This window comes from Aythya ferina (assembly GCF_964211825.1).
Source record: "Aythya ferina genome assembly, chromosome: 3".
In the NCBI taxonomy this organism is placed as follows: domain Eukaryota; kingdom Metazoa; phylum Chordata; class Aves; order Anseriformes; family Anatidae; genus Aythya; species Aythya ferina.
Window position 1 is genome coordinate 56,519,463 of NC_140298.1, and position 16,731 is coordinate 56,536,193.

Here is a 16,731-nt window from a genome sequence, read left to right on the forward strand (position 1 = left end):
TACTGTATAGTTTCTGTTTTTAAAGAGAAGTGAGTTGTCTTCTTTTACTGTCCTATAGAGGCTGGGAATCCCTAGAGTTAGACGTTTACGACTGCGTATGCTTTCAGCCCGGACACGGCTGACTCCCCATTTCGGTGAGAATGTTTACAGGCAAACAGTCTCACGACTGAAAGTGCAGCTTTTTACGTGTGTATTTTGCAAGTATTGGACTTGCGCATGCTCTGCGCCGAGAAGCAAAAGCTTCGAATCCAGCCTGCAGAGAGGAAGGAATTTGTCTGTGCTACAGTGAAAGGAAGTATTCGCCGTGTTATTGTAGCGCATGGCCTTTTGCCATCTGTGATAAAGTATTTAAGGGTTGTGCACCCAAAGTCTGCTGCCCTCCTGACCCACCATCAATCACCGGCGGTACGCAAGGGTGGATGAAACACCAGCCCCGTAGGAGATCCATTGTTTCAGCCCTGCGCTGCTGCTCTGAAAGCGGAAGCCGTGGACAAAGCGTCTCCTCGTGATTCCTCCACTGCGTAGCACCGTGGGGTCTTCTCCACGTGCACCTTCTCTGGCCCCAGTGGTACTAGCCGAGGGGTACAGGCACACGTGGAAGCTGTGGGAGTGGATGAGATGAACCTCTGGGATGTTTTTATTCCATATGAAAAAAGGAGAACCAGAAACAATTATCATAACACTGAGCCTGGGCTATATCTTTACATTTATTTCACTTCTGACTATTTAGCACTGCTTATAGATGAGGTTTAAGACAGTGAATGGCCCATCATGTTCACAGCATGCTGTGAATTGCCCAGCCTCTTTGCTTTTTTTTCTCTCTTCAAGCAGTTCTGGTTACAGAGATGCTAGCATCCTCAGTAAGTATGCCAAGAATGTACAGTTGTACTTTATACTGCTAAATTAACAGACAGGAATAGTCACACCAAACCAGATTCAGCTCCCAGATGGGAAAGCATCTCCTCTAGCCCAAATTTTAATGACATTTTTATATGAGAAAGTTTTCACCAAAAGAACACGGAGTGGGATTTAAAACCAGTGCTGTTGTCTTTCTATGGTGAGGACAGGTAACTTGCAGAAAATAGCAGTGATTTTGGTTTTGATGACTGACTTGGGGTTGGAAGAGCCTGGACGTTCAGATACATTAACTCTTCTCTTAGTCCTTTAAACTATTTAAAATTTTAAAAGTTCATTTTTAGTTTATTATTTTTACTTTTCTGAGGACTAGTTTGATGTGAAACATAGGACCTGGTTCATACTTGATTTGTTACATATTTCTGTGTGTGTAGTTCTGTTAGCTTTGTGAATTTAGTTCCAATTACATTCATGGAAGTGACAGGGAAATAGAGTCCTAGGTCGCGTAACAGCAATATCAGAAGAGCTGACTCTGATTGTTGCAGTATGTGGTGCTGACGATACGAAATATTTTCACACACACATTTCTGTCTCCTAACCAGGAAGGGCCTGCTCATGGCATTATGAAATCTGCGGTCTTTATCAATTTGTCTGTGACAGCTGAAATATCGTGGGAGATTTCAGCCTCCTGCAAATTTTAACAACTGTGTGTGATGAAATGAGAATGAAGTTTTATGGTTTATTTAAAACAAGGGAAAGGTTCTTTCATTTTTGCAAACATCATACTTAAGCTACACTGAAGTCCATTGCCTGACTTCTCCTTGGAACTATTTTTGGCTCCTGCCGTGAAACTGAGTGGGTTTCACCAGAAGAAAAAGTTGAGAGGAGCATGCACAGGTGTTCAGGTGAGAAGAGGAGAATTGTCCGTGTCTGTGCCAGCCACTGCAGACACCAGAGCTCTCAGCCATTATAGGTGCTCAGATGTGTGCTCAGAGAGGTGCTTCAGACTGGATTACTTTGTGCTGTGCTCATGTTCATGGTATTTCTAGTTTTCAGTGCACTGTACTGCTCTATTCCTGTTTATAAATCTTTTAAGTGTGCACATTAAAAAAGTAATTAAATTGTCATTATAATTTATAGTATGCCTGAAGTCAATCACCTAATTAAACGGAAAGAGCAGAGAGGTAGTAGGTTCATAAGCATTTATTAAGTACTGCGATATTAATTATGCAGGACTTTTGAACCAAGCAAAAGAGGAAAGAATGGAAACACCAATCTAAAAGGACCTTCCATTGCTGCCCTTCTCAATTTAATAATATGAGACCTCCCCCCCAGTTAGTAAGACAACACTAATGCTTTCTTTTTGTTAATTTTTAATGAAATTTTGATGGATTTTTTTTAATGACGATCACTTGCAGCATTTTCCTGTAATATTTTTTAAAGAATAATCTCCCTGCGTGGGAGCCTATAAATATGTGAGTAGAATTGGAAGATACATTTAGAGCTACGGTTTGGGCCAGATTGTGCAGGAATAGTCTCTCTTGCTCATCATTTCACAGATCATCACAAGGGCAGTGGAGCGTGTGTCAGTTGCATGGGCAGCCTCCAAAAAAGAGCTTGGGGATGTTGAAGGTTGGGGGCTGATCCCAAGAGAGAGTGCTCATCCAGAAGAGCAGAGGGGACAGGCCGGGACACTGTGGTTATGAGGACATTTGCTCTTTCATTGCAACCTTTCTCCCATCTCTAGCTGTGAACCCGTGTCACTTGGTGAAAGAGTTGCTGGCCAGCGCTGGGTTGTACATTGGGGTGCAGGGAATGGATGTGCGATACATTTCTGAGCTTGGTGAACAGGCCACTGACTGGGCTTTATTTGTGTCCTGCTGTCTGTGGGGAAGGAACACCATTGCTTTTTTCCTACAAGAACTTATGGCAAAAAAGAAGTCTCTCTCCCAGCTCATCAGCAGTGACACCCTTATAAGACCTTTAGGTCTTTTTGAAAAATTGCCAAAAAACCTTCCATATAAATGGACAGGTGTTAGAGATTTACCTACTCCTGTCATTATCAGTTTGTTGTAGCCCAATTTGGAGCCTAATTACCCAGGCATCACTTTACCTTGGAATATATTAAATAGCAATTCACTGGCAATGCATAAGCACAACCTATAGGCAACATCTAGAAGTTGGGCCTGACTTATTTGAAAACTGTAGACCCAGTTCAATAACCTGTTTTTTTCTGGAAAAATTTGAGATTGTGTGATTGGAATGTAAATCCCTGCTGAAGGCTGTTTCTGTTTGCAATCTTTAAGAGGCTGCACAAAATTGACAGAAAAAAAAAAAAAAAAACGAAAAAAAAAAACCTAGACTGAACAATCAAAAAAATGTACTGTGCATAGCTGCTTCTTCTATACAGAAAACATTGAATCCATTTGACCATGAGTGCTGCAAATTTATGTACCAAGTTGTTTTGCTTAAGGATGCAGAGGATTGTATGCCAAGGCCTGATGCAGCTATGGTGCAGGCAGCAGTTTAATTTGCAGCGCCACTTCCTTGTCCCAGGCACCTGCTGAAGCATGGGCTTACATACGTGGCTAGAGGGAGATTATGACTCGTAATCCAATGAAATCAGTAAGTTTTGCTGCTGTTTCAAAAGATGCAATTGGGATTCCCTTTATAGCAAAGATAAATTTTTACCATATATGGAGCAAATCAAATTATTGACAGCTCTTGATCTCAGTACTCATAATTACCCTATAATGAGCACATTCATTACACTTCAGGTTAGCAACGCAGCAGCATTATATAAGGAATGTAACTTGACAGTTGTCTGGAAAGCAAACCCACATACATATAAGTGGTAGTGGCCTAACCTAGGTCTCAGATGATATAAGTTGGGTTATATAATTCATTTATGGTCAATAAGCCGGTTTTCTGAGCTGCATATTGGAGAGTTAACGCTTGTCTGTTCGTATCAGATATTACTGCTCTTTCTTCAATGCATAAGTTGCTTGTGCCACGCTATTGTTAAGCATGTTTTCAGCTTTGTGTGTTGGCAGCAGGCAAAGGTTGTCCTGGCAGTGATGTGCTCTGTTTGCTGAAATGGTGAAAAATAAGAAAAAACAAACCTTCTTGTTACTGATTCTGAAAACAGGTTGGATGGGTAATGTATTGCAGATGTTTGAAATGACTGCGGAGTAAGCCATTGGGATGCCCTCTGCCAATTTCATTGTCAAGACAGAGAAAAAAAAGTTTTCAAGTATCAGAGCCTCTTCTTCACCACTTCCTTTAGGCATATATTTTCATTAGAAACATTGATTTGTTTTATGTTATGGGTAAGTAATTGATTTCAAGTCCCAAATTCTACTTAAATGCATGTGCTTTATGATACAACGATACACCAAATGAAGAGAGTGTCCAAGCGTATGGTACCATTGCCATGTCTGGAGCCTGACTAGTCATATCAGAAACAGCTTGGAAGCAGGTAAATTGGATCCTGCTAGTGGACCTTAGTGTGTACTCATCAGCCTTCAGATATTCTGTGTAAATGCTCAGATAATCTTTGTGCTGATACAGCTTTACTCCTAGCAGTGCCTAATCTCTAATTGGAAGTGTATGTTTATGTAAGGAGGTAAAACTCCTTGATCAAGTTTGGGTGGGAGCCCCCTGGAATTATGGAGCACATCCTGCAGAAGAGCAGTATTAAGTTCCAAGTATCTCATTACTGTGCCTATTGGTTTTGTATGCGTGATTTGCTCCAGGTGTTTCTTGGGAGTACAATATTAAATTTGAAAGAACAAATGCCACTATAAAGCAGGGAGATGTGTAATGACACATTTGTAACTTCAAGCCTCATAAAATAAATTCCTAACTAGACTTGGTGCAAACATTTCAAATCCCCTTCAGTCCATAACATCAAGAGCCAAAAGGTAACCTCAATTCATAGAACTGCTCAGCAAGATGGGGGGAGCCCAAAGTCAAGATAAAAGAGTGTTTGAGACAAGAAGTATAGGTATGTTGAGTCTGGAGAAGGTGTAATTCAGAACTATAACTATACATATGCATCCAAAAGAGTTGGAAATAATGGGGCAAGGTATCCTCAGATGTTGTTGAAGAGAAAAGGGGGAACAATGCTGTTAATAAGCTGCAGCAGGGAGTATTTTGCTAGACCGTTCGATATGGGAAAGGGGTTACTACTGTGCAACATTTAGGTCAGTGGAGCAAACTGCCATGGGAGGGTGCGGAGTCTGTCATGGCTAGACTAGATGCGCGTCTATGATAGATGATCTAGGACGACCCATATAGAGGTTGCTTCCAGCCCAAATGTTTTATGTGATTTTTGTTCTCTTCAGGTACTACTCTTGACAGATTGGCTTGTTCTTCCAGTCAGGATGTGAATTATTACAGCCCTACTGACAAAAAAGCCCTCTGTGCTAAGAACAGCATATAAGCTAGAAATATTATGAATATTACTTTGCTTGTTGTAACAGATATAACATGCCAAGTAATTATTACGTAAACTCAGTGGTGTGGTACTGCTTATGAATAACCTCTTGTATCTGTAGTAAGTATTTAGATTATTTTTTAAAAACATTTTTTTCTTCTCTCTTAGAATTAAACTTTTTTTTTTTTTTTTCCACAGAAATGTATTGCTATTTTAAGGTTGGGAAATGTATAAAATTTTAGTGAATAATATTATGCAGAAGGTGAGAAACGCTCTGTATTCCTATGACCATAGAAGTTTATCTTTCCTCTTACAAGCATTCATCACAGTCATAGCTCCCAGGGAAGGGTTTATGGGACCTACAGATTAGTAGGTCAACGCACATGTGTGTTTTGTGTGTGTACACGTTGTATACACAATATATGTAATAGTGGGGTAGTGTTACTCAACTGTTACTGTAGTCAGTGGGATTTTTGATTGATTCCAGGGCACAGAAGATGTTTTTTCTATTTCAGGTTATGGTTTCTTTCATGACAGTTTATTGTTCAAAAGCAGGTTGTATTGTTGAGTAATTAAAATTGGTGCATAGAGGAAGACTCACTTTTACCAATAGGAGAAACATAATGTACAGCTAACCACCCATAGCAGGAAAAAATATTTCTCTTTGGGCTCAGTCCAGGTTCCATTGACTTTTACGATATTTGGATGAAGCTTTCTAATCATGTTGCTGTAATGATCTGCAAACCCACTGGGGACTTTACTGCTCCTTGCCAGGACTAGTCGTAATGAAATGATATGAAAAACATTGGCACGTAGGTGCAGAAACACAGCTCTGCAGTTCAAGTTAAGGATTTCTTTCATTTGTCAGAAAGAGGAGAAGCCCCAACATGAATAATAATGACTGTGTTTACTTAACCCCTTTAAAACCCATTTGAAAGTATTGGGGGATCGGAGTATTAGTAAGCAATACTTAGAGGAGCAGTGAGAGATGCTTTAACCTATCCTGAGGACATGCAGCTGGGAAGATCAAGTGTGGTGTGCTGGCCTCTAGCCTTCCCCTCGTGTCTGTTGACCCTGCTCATCTCCCATCATCAAGTAGCCTTGATAGAATAATAGCGGATTTTCTCTGAATGCTTACTTTTTTTTTTTTTTTTTTTTTTTTTTTTTTTTTAATAAATATAATTTAAGCTGCTTTTGCTGGTCACAAAGGTTCTGGAATGGCACGATAACTGTTTGGGATACAATTGACTGAATTTTAATATATCTATTTGCACTTCCTGAATCAGAATCTGTGGTGTTCATCTCTGGAAACACTGAAGTGGGACTTTGAATATCTCTTTGGAGATGTAGAATTCAGTGGGGGTCTTTTCTGTCCTTTTTTGATCTAACCTATCTTCTTCCTCAGTTTTGAATTGTGTCTGAGTTTCTGAATGATCACTGTTGTTTGTTCTGCCTTTTGTTTTCCTCATGAGAAGCCTTTAACTTGATTTCTTATGTTTCTTAGCAGTGGCATTATGTTTTCCTGGCAGAAACACTTTTGCTGTTTAGCATGTTGACTGTGCTGTCTGAAAGTGTTTTAGGTCCCATGCTCGCTCTTGGCTCCTTTCCTAGGGCAGTTTTTCCTCGGTTGGACTTTCCACAGTCAGTGTGGCCTCTTACCATTTTCCTGTTTTCTATTAATTTTTGAGCAGAAGCCCTAACATAGAGTGAAGCCTTGAGGTTTTAAGGGGACAAGTCCTGGTGGAATTGCCACCTTCCAGTCTTTACTCTTTTGCCTGCAGCTGCACTAAACCTCTGCTGAACACAGTAGAGAGAGCAAAGACAGCTTGAAACCAGGTTTCCAATGGGGTATCAGTGTGAGCTGGCATCAGATTCTTGGACAGAGACGTGAATAAATTCAGAGGAGGCTCTGCTCACACACATTGCCATTTGTATTTCAAAGGTAAATAATTTTCTTCTCTAAAATATGTTGTTTTAGTGACCTTTTGGGGGATGTTAAAGGTAGTTTAGAGAGGGATCATTTTAGTACACTGTTTAATAGTCTTTATTTTGTTATGGCTCTGTTGTCTGAGCCATCACAAAAGGATATCAGGGTGGTACTTTTACCACAACAATGTTTTCAAGTCTTGAAAATTCAGGATAAAACCTGTCTATCTGCCCTAAAGTAATGAGTCTACTGTCAAGTACAAAATCATGGTTAATTGTTATTTATGGCTCTTAAGTTCAGTAGGGTTCCTGGTAAGTTCATTTCTTCAGCTAGCACAGTAATGATACAGAATTTTAAACTTTCCTTCATGCCTTTTCTATCAGTCTTCATCTGTGCTACAGATCTCAGATACTGGACAGGTATTGCCTTTGCATGGGGCTGCAGAGGTTGAAGATGACACTCTGTCCGTGGACCATCATTGCTAATTAGCTGGAAATTACTACTCTACCACTCTAACTGTTGAAAGAGTCGCACAAGGGCTCTGTTTCTTACTGCAGGCAAAGCCATCTGGGTTGGCTTCAGTGGCTACTGAAGGTCAGTGGAGTGCTCAGACTGACTGAAATAGGAACATGAGCCTCTGGCCAGCAAGAAGTGACAGTGGAGACAGGAGCACCTTCAAATGGGGACAGGAGCTGGAGGAAGGAGAGTACTTCTGTCATGGGTCTTAGCAGCACTAGTTTTCCTTTAAATGAGGCATGCTGGGGTAGATCAGATAGCTCAATATTGTGTATTTTCCTCCATGATGCTGTGCAGAATTGGTTGAAATCCATAAGCAAAAGCATACCAGAACCTGTCACGTAACTATGTTTGCAGGAGCTTTCCATTGTCCTTCAAAACCTAGCCTTTTCTCTGAGAAGATTCTCCAGGCTGTTGACTACATTTCTGAGAGCTGCAGTGTCCTCAGCGATGATTGCGTCAGGACCATCAGTTGTTATTTCTAGGTCCTCAATTTTCTTTTCAGCCTCCTGCTGTTTTAATCCCAAACCTTCAAGCTTCCTGCCCATGGAAACCATAGTAGCCTGGATTAGGTCCAACCTTCCAGAAATACGTACTGCATGCCTTGTAAAGAAATTAGATAATACTGGGTGGGCAAGGACTGCAGCTCTAGACATGCCAAAGCAAAGGCAGGTAAGCCCTTTTACCAGGCTGCAAGCTGTATATGTAGAGGCTGCCAGATCCCTCACGGATCTTAATTTCCTCAAGGGCATGTTAAAGTCACTGCCCCTTCTCTTACAAAAATCATAGATGACAGTGTTAAAATCTTAAATCACTTGGGTGATGGTGAACAGTAGGACAGAGCACACCTGGAAAATATCTTTTCAGACAGCTCCTGAAAACAGATCCACGTGATAATTTCTTGAAAACACATCTGAAGTCAGCTGTATTTTTCATCATCATAGTGAACGTGGTTGTTTTTTTAAAGCTGTCCCTATAGTCCAAGGCGCTTGGTTTGGTGCAGTTTGTCCTTTCTTGCTGTACGTTGTGCAGATGGGAAGAGAGGGCTCGGGTGGTCCTCCCTTCCCGGCACAGGAGAAGGCTGCAGGAGGCAGAACCACACAGCCCCCCACTTCCCCCTCCCTGTGACCCCAGGGAAGAGTGGGTGTGCTGCCTGGGCTGTGCCTGCTGCCGTGCGCAGGGCTGGGGGGAGCTTTCCCTTCCCTAAAGGTGGTCAAGCAGCAGCTAGGGTCAGTAGGAGGCATGCTAGGGACTGCTTTTTGTTGTGGAAATAGTGTAACCTTTCTGATCCGGGCACCTCTGCATTTCTGCAAAATGTAATCGTGAATGTAAGATTTCCTGCTAGCAGCAGAGGCCAGTGTTGAAATCTTTATGTAGGACTTTTCACTCCAGTCACAGGAATAACACTCCTGTTCCACAGATTTTTGCTGTCGTAACTATCTCGGCCAAAGGTGTAATGAGGCTTGATCCTTGATGTGATCCCTGACTGACGCAAAGCTCCCACTGTTCATACACTTATGACAAACCTCTATTTTTACACAAACATTTTTGGCTTACTGGATGAGGGAAGAGGGACCTTAGAAAAAAGCTGTGCCAGCAACTAATATGATTTTGCTGGTACGAATGAAGCCTGTGCCGGGAACACACTGTCAGTACAGTTTGCTAGGACAGCTGCACCAGCCGAGCTATCCTATTCTGGATACAGCCTTGTCTTCTGTTCCAGTTTGTCATGCATGATTTATCTTTCTGTCACCTCTTCAGGTCCCTAGGCACCTCTCAGCATAAAAAGAAATTAAAACACAATACATATGAGTCTGCTCTGTATTGGAGCCTCGACCTTTAATGTATCACATTTTTGTATTACAGCTTTGCCAGCAAATAGGCTGTCCTACTAGAATCACTACTGCTGGAGTGATCTGTAGAGGTCCTACCTCAGCCATGCTTCAGATATATTTGCTTCCACCTACAAACTCTCAAGCTGCTTGAAATGCCTTTGAGAGGAGACAAGGTTTTCAGATTGCCTGGGAGATCATAACCCAGAACTGCAGCAGTCCAGTGGGGTAAAAAAACTGCCATCAAAAATCTGAGAAAACACTCCGACAACCCAAGCATCAGAAGGTTTGCTTAGTGTTTTGTCCTGTTATGAGAGTTTAATTTTTATCATTTGATTAATTTTTGGTGTTTTTCTCTGCCCCCACTTTGCTTCTCTCATTACATTTTCCTTCCTTTTCTAAAGAAAGTGCTGGCATCTTGCTCCATGATTTCGTGGCTGCATTCCTCCTGAGCAGACCGGTGTGTCGCTCTGACAATATGGTTCACAGTTAGGCTCCGTAGATCAATAAACCATCTCGGTTAGTTGCTCAGCATATCAGATTTGAATTTTAAAAATCCACGGTCGCACTTAGAATACCACAGAGGCCAAAACCTGATGTAATTTTTAAGAGGCACCTGAAGAATTGCTCTATATTTCAGTCTGCCAGCATCTGACCAGTTCACTGTTTGATTGGGTTTTAGTCTCCTGTTTTTCTCTGCAGCTATTGAAGGTATTTTTTAATTTTTTTTTCTTTCTTTTTTTTTTTTTTTTTTCCTCCTCCAAGAGACAGACAACTGTGTCTTTAAAGAAACAAAACAACTGTGTCAACAGATGGGAGAGAAAATGCTGTGTCTGAAATAGTGCTAGGAATAAACCGTGTTAAAAATAGGTAGTCTTGCCACAACTGTTTCTTGGGCCAATGTGGAAATCCTCCCTTCCCATACTAGCGTGCTATCAAAACTACTAAAACCGTGCTAGAAAAACTGCCAAATTAGTCTATAAAATGTTGCTAGAATAATAACGACCCTTTTCCTGTCTGATTGTAACAGCCAGGCTAGTAAAGGGGAGAGGCTAAGAGAGCTGTGCTGCCAAGGGAGAGCTTGTAACAATTCCTTTAATTGACCCCTGGCCAGCAGCAACTAAAACACAGTTCTTGGAGCTGTGGACATAGATTTTAATGAGGTGGCCCCCTTTGCCCCCCAGCTGTGCTAGGACAACCGTGTAACAAGGAACTAGAGGGTGTCAGAGGCTTGCCCCTTAGATGCATAATTTTGCTACTAGGTATGGAGGAAAATAATTTGCCTGACCCACAACTATCTGGGGAGAACCTATGGCAGTTTTGCTAGCAAGTTGTGTTTGTTCTTTTTTTTTGAAAAAAAAAAAAAAAAAAAAAAGAAAACTCCTGCCCTCCCCAAAATAGGAAAGCAAGCCAAACTGTGCTTAAACATGGTTGCTACTAGCAGAATTACAGCTGCAGTTTAGACATTGCATTTCTGCTTTCCATCTGTTGTCTCACTTATTTTTTCAGTCTGTCTCCTTGCTTTCAATTGTCTCTTCTGTGTCTCAGTTTATCCAATTTTCAGGGCTGGCCAGCCATTTCAGCATTATCGCTGTCCTAATGGCTGTAAGAAGAGCAGAGAAGCTCTTCACTAAATGATTTCTTTTTTTTTTTTCCACAATGCCTCTCTGCTTTGTTTGTTTGGGTTTTGTTTGCGCTTGGTGCTCTATGTTGTGTCATCTCGAAAGAGAGGAGATGTTTGCATAATGTGTGTTTTGCTATAGTTGTTTAATTCCTGCAAACATTTATACTATACGGCTCATGGTGCCTTTGGGGCAAGGACAGACTGTAACCTCAGGGAGTGAATCAGGTCTTTGACCCTGCTCCTCACCCCTCCGGCAGCCTGGAGGGGCTGGAGGACAGGTAGAGCCTGGGCTTCTGCCCAGGGAGACCCACTGTGGAGGAAGCAGCCTTGGGCAGCTAAGCATGATTTCAGGCAACCCCAAGGCATTTTTTATTTATTCGTGACCTCTGAGATAGGACAAAACATGAAGGTAAATAAGGCCCTTCCATCTGGGGAGAAGGGCAGCAGTAGGCGAGCGGTACAGCCTGCGACCGAGTGCAAATTCCTCATGACCTGGTGCAGCCCTGCTGTTTGCAATAGGCTTTCCCTTTCCCTCGTCTGCAGTCGAGGAATGCTCCTGGGGATCCATGCTTGCCTGGAAGTTGTCTCTGTTAGATTAATGTTTCTTGCTGAGACTAAAGGAAGTCTAAAGGAAAAGAAAAGACTTTAGAGACTGCCCAGTTTACTTCATTGCATCTAGGAAAGAGCCACATTCCTTATGAAATCTTGTGTTCATTTTTTTTTTCTACTCTTTCCTCATTCTTATGTGAGGGAAATGGAAATGGAGGAGTCTATATGCCCATGATTTTTACTTTTTCTTTTGGTAGATAAGGAGGCATCATCTCCTCCTGCCTCCGTGGTTCCCTGCAATTTGTGGGAAGTGTGCATGTTTGTCTGTGTCCAAATAATGCCCCACTTTTTGTTTTGGTTTTGCTTAATCGATCTATGGATGAATTAAAAAGACTAGTATTTGTGTAGGTGACAGTTTGATTAACAGCTGAATTTGACCTTCTTCCAGTACGATGAGCTCAGAAGAAAATTTTTGGTGTTACATCCTGAGTCTGTGAAAAAAATATATTCAGAAGGATGCATGCCATCTATTCACTTTTGACTCGAGCACACGCTTTGCTTTGCTGAGTTGGCTCTACTGATTAGAGATGGAATTAAGCATAAGCTTAAATGACTTGCTCAGCTGTGACTGAGGTTGCATAATTTGTCTGCTCATTTTCCTCGAGCTTTCCTACTGAATTCAGTGAGAGTAGAATCAGGCCATGGTGATGGAGAGGTGATGCGGGTGTAATTGGCAGGATATGCCAATTAAAACTTAGTCCTTTTGTATTGTAAAATGAAATTTTTCTTTCTTGTTATGGCCAATTTCAAATTATGCTCTTGAATTCTGGTCAGATCAGTGTTGTTTCATGGGAAAGTATAGCAAAACATTATTGCTTTAGCTGCAGGAATATATAAATTGGATCCCTCAAAGCTCTCCTATAGCTGTAACCAGGCTAACTGCTATTGGGCTGCCTCATTTTTCAGACCATTTCATTCTTGGGCTGGACACCAAAATCATTAGAAAACATTTACTGGCAGTATTTAATAGCATATTAAAAACAAACAACAAGAACCAAAAAATAAAAAAACGCCAGACATTTGTGATGCACCACTAATCTATTGGTAATGTGTTTAGCTCCACTCCACCACACATACAGGGGAATAAATTGAAGTGATTAAAATAAAAGTGATTAAAAAAAAAAACAAAAAAACTTCATATTTCTAGCCTTTTTTTTCCTTTTTCTGAGAGTCCATGGTGATAGCAGGAGGTGAAAAATTGCAAACAAAATTAAGAAGAAGTTCAAGTTAGCTGTGGAGCCAGAAGTGTGATTCAGGAGCTGAAAATATCTCTGCGCTTCATGCATCAAACTCAAACACTGTGCTTTGGCAACGCCCCCTGGATCAGAAACAGAGTTTGAGGTCATTCCTCCTCCAGCCTGCCATGTATGGATAGGGCCCACGCTCATGACAAATTACCGACTTAGTGAGCGAGCACCAAGAGCACAGTGACATCAGCGCAGAGGGATCTTGCCTCACAGTGGAGGACAGAGGACTCCACGGCCTTCTTTCTCCTGTCTTTCTTTAGACCTGGAGGGGCAGTGTGGAGGCACTGGGAATGAGGACACTTTAAACATTCCCTTTCTAGATGTGTGGAAGTGGCAAGAGGCAGAGAAGGAATGTACCCACCTCCTTGTAAAGAAGTTGTGCAGCATCCTGCTAACAAGGATTCTGGTCAGAAGTGTATTTGTGGCCCATTCAGATTTCTAGGACAAATCATAGACCCATAGAATGGTTTGGGTTGGAAGGGACCTTAAAGGCCACTTAGTTCCAACCCCCTGCCATGGGCAGGGACACCTCCCACCAGACCAGGTTCCCAAAGCCCCATCCAGCCTGGCCTTGAGCACCTCCAGGGATGGGGCATCCACAGCTTCTCTGGGCAACCTGCGCCTCTAAGAAAAGAGTTTTATTCCAACATCTCATCAAAATCTCCCCTTTTAGTTTAAAACCATTCCCCCTTGCCCTATCATCTGCCCAAGTAAAAAGTTGCTCTCCGTCTTTTTTATAAGACCCCTTTAAGTACTGAAAGACCGCTATGATGTCTCTCTCCCCAGAGCTTTCTCTTCTCCAGGTGAACATACCCAGCTTTCTCAGCCTGTCTTCATAGGAGAGATGCTCCAGCCCTCTTAACCTTGTGGCTTTAAACATATGATGCACCTGCTCGTGGTGGTGCTTTGCTGTGGACGCAGACCTGAAAAGACAGTAGTTCATGCTGTGCTGTACAGGTCTTTGCAACCAGAAGCACAGTGTCAGAGACTGATCTCAGAGTGCCTTGAATGAAGTCTGTGCTTTGACTTAACACTGGCCTTGCTAAGGTTTTAATTTTATTTTATAGAAAGTAATGGCTAGATTTTGCAGGTAACTATAACCAAAACTCTGTAAACAGACCCCAAGACCTTTGAATCCTCTGCTGACAAATTTCTGTTGTTCCCAGTCATTTCAGTTCCCTTCTGTCCTGCATGTCTGCCTTGTTACCAACTTCTCAGGGGCAAGTGAGCACTCATCCTGCTGAGCTTGTCCAGTGCTGCTGCCAGTGCTTTGCCATGGCATTGAACAAGGTGCCTGTGGGGATGGTCTTTCCAGTGAGATTGTTCTGGCAGCCCAAGTGTTTGTCATGGGCTTGTAGGGCACCTGCTGCATTACAGCCCACCTGCTTGGCAGCTATCAATGGCTCTGCTTTGGTTTCTTCATGGTGTGTGGGGCTGTACTTTTTTTTAATTTAAATTTTATCTTTTTCCCCCAAGGTGCGGGTGTCATAGCAGGGTAGTCACAGAATCACAGCATGGTTGAGGTTGGAAGGGACCTCTGGAGGAAGCCTGCTGGTCCCACCCTCCTGCTCAGGAATGGCCACCTAGAACAGCTTGCCCAGTTGTTCAAAGAGGGAAGAAAAAACAAGACACTGGTGCAGGGGGTTCCTCAGGGTGGTTTTTCTGAAGCTTGTTTGGATCACTTAGAGCATGAGCTTTACCAGGAACCCTATCCTGGGCTCAGCTGAGACCTGCTGTTCTTGCCTCTGCCCCCTCCCAGATGATCGCGAAAGGTACTCACGTCTTTGTGCAAGCTGCCTGCCCAAACAGCACGATCCTCTTGGCAACAGCAGACTAGACAAATGGGTTGAGCAACATGTGTATGTGGACACAGTGTCAATTGTCAGCCTGACCATTGTCTAAAAGCATCAAGCCTGGTTAGCTGAGGGCACTGATCTCAGCTGGCAGTGTCTAAACTGCTATTTGCAGTGAGGTTATGGACCTATACTTAGGGGGATGTGCTCTTGCTAATTTAGCTCCTGGCTGAAGTGGAAAAAAAAGTAACCCAAAATCATAGTTCCAGCGCTAGCAGCAAAACAGGATCCTGCACATTGTGGATTTTGGCTATAAAAGAAATAACCTAGAGAGGGTCCAATGCTCCATATAATGCTGTCAAAGAAATCAGGCATTTGATTTTCATAAAGTGGATCACTTATGTGTAAGGTAAACAAAATTCATAGGTGATGTTCCAAAAGTCACTTGGCATAATATATCTATTAGATAAATTTTGTTACTGCTAACTTTCTGGAGAGCCTGAGAGGTAACAAGCAGCTCCACAAACATAGACATGCATTAGTATGTATGGTTATCTTTAGTTGCATAATATGTATACATATGCATATATACATATACACATACATGCATATATGTGCAAACATCTGCATGCGTATGAATTTGTAAATTAATACATTTCAACAAATGAAAAATGATGCAAAGTTTTCTTGGTGCTCTTTGCATTCAGATCTGCAGCACGGTGCTAGCATGCAGAAACCAAAATACCAAAATGAAGACAAGCTGTGAACACAAAATTTTAATGGGCTGTCACACTCCTATTGAGAAAAATGTGGAAAACAAAGAAAGCATAAATACAGAAAAAATATATTTGGCTTCACATTTATGTTTCAGTAATGAAGATGAAAATGTTTACAGCATAGAGACATTTGATTAAAATATATATATACCTTTAAATTTGGAAGTAGTTCAAGATTTGATCCATTAATTTCAGCAAACTGCTTGTAGGAAAGCATATTTCTGCAGCATCAAAGGCTTCCAGAGTGACCTGGAATTAGGAGGGTAAAGGTAGAGGCACTGTAAGTATTTTAATTCATCTATTCACAGGTGATTTGTGTGAACACATTAAGTGAGAACACCAGTATAGTAATGGGAGTAATTTTCTTTCACTTCTTCCAAATTCAATTGCATACGATATGATTGCATTTGATCAGGATGTGAACGTCATTTCTCAGATGATTGTGTTCTGCCATTGATCATATGAAGTCAATTTAAAGCATGACATTGCTTTTACCTTCCTCAAGTAGGGAGGCATTTTTACTTCTAGTCTTAGCTGCTGTAGATATCAATTTGTGTATATAATAAATTGTGCTTTGTTTAGAGAGCGATAACTGTAAAATATTGCCCATTCAGAGAGTAAGTACTGAGACTGAGATTGATGTCTGGAGCTTAATGCATCATAGCGTCAATCAAGCAAGTTCTAGACTTCTTACTCCTCCCAATGCGGACTCTTATTCACAGAATTCTCTGGACTTTGTGTTTGAAAAGGAGAAAGAGCAAAGAGAAAAGTCAAAATGGGCTGTTTCACATATATAAAGGAGGGGTTTGAACCTATGGAAAAGAAGTGGGAGATTTGCTTATTGCCTCAGTGCTTTGAGTTACCAGCCATGAATTTGAGCCCTGGGGTGGAAAGCTGCAGAAGTGTGCGAATTTTTCTACCTGTGTTGTGTGGATCGTCTTTGGTACGAGCAATCTTATAGACCTGGTCAATCTGAGTCCTTAAGTGAATTCCCTTTCCATGGTAAGGTACAGTCTGTGCTGGAATGATACCTGCTGCAAGCCAGTTAAGGAGTAACAGAGGCAAGGCTTTATTTGCCCTTTGTACTCTTGAGGCAATTTCACCCATTTATTGT

The 16,731-nt window shown here is 41.7% G+C and overlaps 1 protein-coding gene across 11 annotated transcripts in view; it reads left to right on the plus strand.

Moving 5' to 3' along the window:
* The window catches only part of HIVEP2 (HIVEP zinc finger 2), a 134,861-nt gene that overhangs the window by 60,313 nt on the left and 57,817 nt on the right, over positions 1 to 16,731 (plus strand). For 2 of the 11 annotated variants that reach the window (XM_084514493.1, XM_084514498.1), the window contains exon 4: positions 9,603 to 9,854. The exons of the other annotated variants lie outside the window; for them this stretch is intronic. The gene's annotated coding sequence lies outside the window, so the exon portion shown is untranslated. The remainder of the gene's footprint in view (positions 1 to 9,602; positions 9,855 to 16,731) is intronic. 11 annotated transcript variants of the gene reach the window in all.